This window comes from Aquarana catesbeiana, linkage group LG01 (assembly GCF_042186555.1).
Source record: "Aquarana catesbeiana isolate 2022-GZ linkage group LG01, ASM4218655v1, whole genome shotgun sequence".
Lineage (NCBI taxonomy): Eukaryota > Metazoa > Chordata > Amphibia > Anura > Ranidae > Aquarana > Aquarana catesbeiana.
The window spans coordinates 276,152,669-276,157,668 of NC_133324.1; the positions used below are offsets into that span (position 1 = coordinate 276,152,669).

The 5,000-nt window shown below is 44.5% G+C and overlaps 6 non-coding genes across 6 annotated transcripts; all 6 read right to left on the reverse strand.

The window, feature by feature from the left end:
• Window positions 1-302: 302 nt before the first annotated feature.
• LOC141124626 (U5 spliceosomal RNA) lies at window positions 303-417 on the reverse strand. Its single transcript, XR_012240990.1, has one exon. It is a non-coding gene; the product is annotated as a U5 spliceosomal RNA (small nuclear RNA).
• A 758-nt stretch (window positions 418-1,175) lies between these two features.
• LOC141124628 (U5 spliceosomal RNA) lies at window positions 1,176-1,290 on the reverse strand. Its single transcript, XR_012240991.1, has one exon. It is a non-coding gene; the product is annotated as a U5 spliceosomal RNA (small nuclear RNA).
• A 758-nt stretch (window positions 1,291-2,048) lies between these two features.
• On the reverse strand, window positions 2,049-2,163 carry LOC141124629 (U5 spliceosomal RNA). Its single transcript, XR_012240992.1, has one exon. It is a non-coding gene; the product is annotated as a U5 spliceosomal RNA (small nuclear RNA).
• Window positions 2,164-2,921: 758 nt separating this feature from the next.
• Window positions 2,922-3,036, reverse strand: LOC141124630 (U5 spliceosomal RNA). The gene has a single exon (XR_012240993.1). It is a non-coding gene; the product is annotated as a U5 spliceosomal RNA (small nuclear RNA).
• Window positions 3,037-3,794: 758 nt separating this feature from the next.
• On the reverse strand, window positions 3,795-3,909 carry LOC141124631 (U5 spliceosomal RNA). Its single transcript, XR_012240994.1, has one exon. It is a non-coding gene; the product is annotated as a U5 spliceosomal RNA (small nuclear RNA).
• Window positions 3,910-4,661: 752 nt separating this feature from the next.
• On the reverse strand, window positions 4,662-4,776 carry LOC141124632 (U5 spliceosomal RNA). Its single transcript, XR_012240995.1, has one exon. It is a non-coding gene; the product is annotated as a U5 spliceosomal RNA (small nuclear RNA).
• Between the last annotated feature and the right edge of the window lie 224 nt (window positions 4,777-5,000).

Here is a 5,000-nt window from a genome sequence, read left to right on the forward strand (position 1 = left end):
GCCGACTTACCGAGAATGGAGCACGCGGGAAGTTTTTTCAACGTTTTGCTAACAGGAGCGAGTCCGCAAGAATTCAAGCAGGAGCCGCTTTGGTTGGCTACACCGTCAACTTTCATTTGAGGCCAACCGCACAAAGCCAACAAAAAAAGACACCCAAAAATGCTCCGATAACTTGTAGGTAGACCAAGACCACCAAATGGTTTTCGATGCCACGTTGACCACCACCACCACCAACAACATTAACGCTGTCTCAGCATCTTTCCAAATCAAAAGAACTCAAGCTATTTTTCACCAGATTAGCAAGCCCAGCTTTAGCTAGGCATCAAAAAATTCTCTGAAACTCATAGTTGTTCCCCTCCACGGAAATCTTTAGTAAAAGGCGAAAGATTTATTCGATCTGAAGAGAAACCAGAGTATAACAGGCAAACATCCTAAACTAGGTCTCGGCGGCGCACACATGCTGCTCTACTCATGGCGACTCCGTAGACGCTATCATTTCTCAGCAAAAACATAGCCAAATAAGGTGCAGAACTGATTAAAAGAAATGACAAGTCAAAGAAAAACACCACTAGAAAGAGTTTGTCAAGCTAAAAATGTCAAAATATATCACCTGAGATACATTAGGGTTATGCAAATAAGGAAAAGTGAAAGGACGACCCACTGCCGGGGATAATGAGAGAAGGCCGCTATAGAGCAGGACAGCCTAATTTGCATGTCTTTACAGCTGCATAGCGGGAATCAGCAGGCGCTTGTAGCAATTCGCTTCATCAGAACCGCATAAAAGGCGCGCGGCAATGGAATTGGGGAATATAGCGCGTTGCCCTGTGCTTTTTAAAGGATCCCTTAAAAAGAGTCGAATAGGACCGCACAGGGGCCGACTTACCGAGAATGGAGCACGCGGGAAGTTTTTTCAACGTTTTGCTAACAGGAGCGAGTCCGCAAGAATTCAAGCAGGAGCCGCTTTGGTTGGCTACACTGTCAACTTTCATTTGAGGCCAACCGCACAAAGCCAACAAAAAAAGACACCCAAAAATGCTCCGATAACTTGTAGGTAGACCAAGACCACCAAATGGTTTTCGATGCCACGTTGACCACCACCACCACCAACAACATTAACGCTGTCTCAGCATCTTTCCAAATCAAAAGAACTCAAGCTATTTTTCACCAGATTAGCAAGCCCAGCTTTAGCTAGGCATCAAAAAATTCTCTGAAACTCATAGTTGTTCCCCTCCACGGAAATCTTTAGTAAAAGGCGAAAGATTTATTCGATCTGAAGAGAAACCAGAGTATAACAGGCAAACATCCTAAACTAGGTCTCGGCGGTGCACACATGCTGCTCTACTCATGGCGACTCCGTAGACGCTATCATTTCTCAGCAAAAACATAGCCAAATAAGGTGCAGAACTGATTAAAAGAAATGACAAGTCAAAGAAAAACACCACTAGAAAGAGTTTGTCAAGCTAAAAATGTCAAAATATATCACCTGAGATACATTAGGGTTATGCAAATAAGGAAAAGTGAAAGGACGGCCCACTGCCGGGGATAATGAGAGAAGGCCGCTATAGAGCAGGACAGCCTAATTTGCATGTCTTTACAGCTGCATAGCGGGAATCAGCAGGCGCTTGTAGCAATTCGCTTCATCAGAACCGCATAAAAGGCGCGCGGCAATGGAATTGGGGAATATAGCGCGTTGCCCTGTGCTTTTTAAAGGATCCCTTAAAAAGAGTCGAATAGGACCGCACAGGGGCCGACTTACCGAGAATGGAGCACGCGGGAAGTTTTTTCAACGTTTTGCTAACAGGAGCGAGTCCGCAAGAATTCAAGCAGGAGCCGCTTTGGTTGGCTACACCGTCAACTTTCATTTGAGGCCAACCGCACAAAGCCAACAAAAAAAGACACCCAAAAATGCTCCGATAACTTGTAGGTAGACCAAGACCACCAAATGGTTTTCGATGCCACGTTGACCACCACCACCACCAACAACATTAACGCTGTCTCAGCATCTTTCCAAATCAAAAGAACTCAAGCTATTTTTCACCAGATTAGCAAGCCCAGCTTTAGCTAGGCATCAAAAAATTCTCTGAAACTCATAGTTGTTCCCCTCCACGGAAATCTTTAGTAAAAGGCGAAAGATTTATTCGATCTGAAGAGAAACCAGAGTATAACAGGCAAACATCCTAAACTAGGTCTCGGCGGCGCACACATGCTGCTCTACTCATGGCGACTCCGTAGACGCTATCATTTCTCAGCAAAAACATAGCCAAATAAGGTGCAGAACTGATTAAAAGAAATGACAAGTCAAAGAAAAACACCACTAGAAAGAGTTTGTCAAGCTAAAAATGTCAAAATATATCACCTGAGATACATTAGGGTTATGCAAATAAGGAAAAGTGAAAGGACGACCCACTGCCGGGGATAATGAGAGAAGGCCGCTATAGAGCAGGACAGCCTAATTTGCATGTCTTTACAGCTGCATAGCGGGAATCAGCAGGCGCTTGTAGCAATTCGCTTCATCAGAACCGCATAAAAGGCGCGCGGCAATGGAATTGGGGAATATAGCGCGTTGCCCTGTGCTTTTTAAAGGATCCCTTAAAAAGAGTCGAATAGGACCGCACAGGGGCCGACTTACCGAGAATGGAGCACGCGGGAAGTTTTTTCAACGTTTTGCTAACAGGAGCGAGTCCGCAAGAATTCAAGCAGGAGCCGCTTTGGTTGGCTACACCGTCAACTTTCATTTGAGGCCAACCGCACAAAGCCAACAAAAAAAGACACCCAAAAATGCTCCGATAACTTGTAGGTAGACCAAGACCACCAAATGGTTTTCGATGCCACGTTGACCACCACCACCACCAACAACATTAACGCTGTCTCAGCATCTTTCCAAATCAAAAGAACTCAAGCTATTTATCACCAGATTAGCAAGCCCAGCTTTAGCTAGGCATCAAAAAATTCTCTGAAACTCATAGTTGTTCCCCTCCACGGAAATCTTTAGTAAAAGGCGAAAGATTTATTCGATCTGAAGAGAAACCAGAGTATAACAGGCAAACATCCTAAACTAGGTCTCGGCGGCGCACACATGCTGCTCTACTCATGGCGACTCCGTAGACGCTATCATTTCTCAGCAAAAACATAGCCAAATAAGGTGCAGAACTGATTAAAAGAAATGACAAGTCAAAGAAAAACACCACTAGAAAGAGTTTGTCAAGCTAAAAATGTCAAAATATATCACCTGAGATACATTAGGGTTATGCAAATAAGGAAAAGTGAAAGGAGGGCCCACTGCCGGGGATAATGAGAGAAGGCCGCTATAGAGCAGGACAGCCTAATTTGCATGTCTTTACAGCTGCATAGCGGGAATCAGCAGGCGCTTGTAGCAATTCGCTTCATCAGAACCGCATAAAAGGCGCGCGGCAATGGAATTGGGGAATATAGCGCGTTGCCCTGTGCTTTTTAAAGGATCCCTTAAAAAGAGTCGAATAGGACCGCACAGGGGCCGACTTACCGAGAATGGAGCACGCGGGAAGTTTTTTCAACGTTTTGCTAACAGGAGCGAGTCCGCAAGAATTCAAGCAGGAGCCGCTTTGGTTGGCTACACCGTCAACTTTCATTTGAGGCCAACCGCACAAAGCCAACAAAAAAAGACACCCAAAAATGCTCCGATAACTTGTAGGTAGACCAAGACCACCAAATGGTTTTCGATGCCACGTTGACCACCACCACCACCAACAACATTAACGCTGTCTCAGCATCTTTCCAAATCAAAAGAACTCAAGCTATTTTTCACCAGATTAGCAAGCCCAGCTTTAGCTAGGCATCAAAAAATTCTCTGAAACTCATAGTTGTTCCCCTCCACGGAAATCTTTAGTAAAAGGCGAAAGATTTATTCGATCTGAAGAGAAACCAGAGTATAACAGGCAAACATCCTAAACTAGGTCTCGGCGGCGCACACATGCTGCTCTACTCATGGCGACTCCGTAGACGCTATCATTTCTCAGCAAAAACATAGCCAAATAAGGTGCAGAACTGATTAAAAGAAATGACAAGTCAAAGAAAAACACCACTAGAAAGAGTTTGTCAAGCTAAAAATGTCAAAATATATCACCTGAGATACATTAGGGTTATGCAAATAAGGAAAAGTGAAAGGACGGCCCACTGCCGGGGATAATGAGAGAAGGCCGCTATAGAGCAGGACAGCCTAATTTGCATGTCTTTACAGCTGCATAGCGGGAATCAGCAGGCGCTTGTAGCAATTCGCTTCATCAGAACCGCATAAAAGGCGCGCGGCAATGGAATTGGGGAATATAGCGCGTTGCCCTGTGCTTTTTAAAGGATCCCTTAAAAAGAGTCGAATAGGACCGCACAGGGGCCGACTTACCGAGAATGGAGCACGCGGGAAGTTTTTTCAACGTTTTGCTAACAGGAGCGAGTCCGCAAGAATTCAAGCAGGAGCCGCTTTGGTTGGCTACACCGTCAACTTTCATTTGAGGCCAACCGCACAAAGCCAACAAAAAAAGACACCCAAAAATGCTCCGATAACTTGTAGGTAGACCAAGACCACCAAATGGTTTTCGATGCCACGTTGACCACCACCAACAACATTAATGCTGTCTCAGCATCTTTCCAAATCCAAAGAACTCAAGCTATTTTTCACCAGATTAGCAAGCCCAGCTTTAGCTAGGCATCAAAAAATTCTCTGAAACTCATAGTTGTTCCCCTCCACGGAAATCTTTAGTAAAAGGCGAAAGATTTATTCGATCTGAAGAGAAACCAGAGTATAACAGGCAAACATCCTAAACTAGGTCTCGGCGGCGCACACATGCTGCTCTACTCATGGCGACTCCGTAGACGCTATCATTTCTCAGCAAAAACATAGCCAAATAAGGTGCAGAACTGATTAAAAGAAATGACAAGTCAAAGAAAAACACCACTAGAAAGAGTTTGTCAAGCTAAAAATGTCAAAATATATCACCTGAGATACATTAGGGTTATGCAAATAAGGA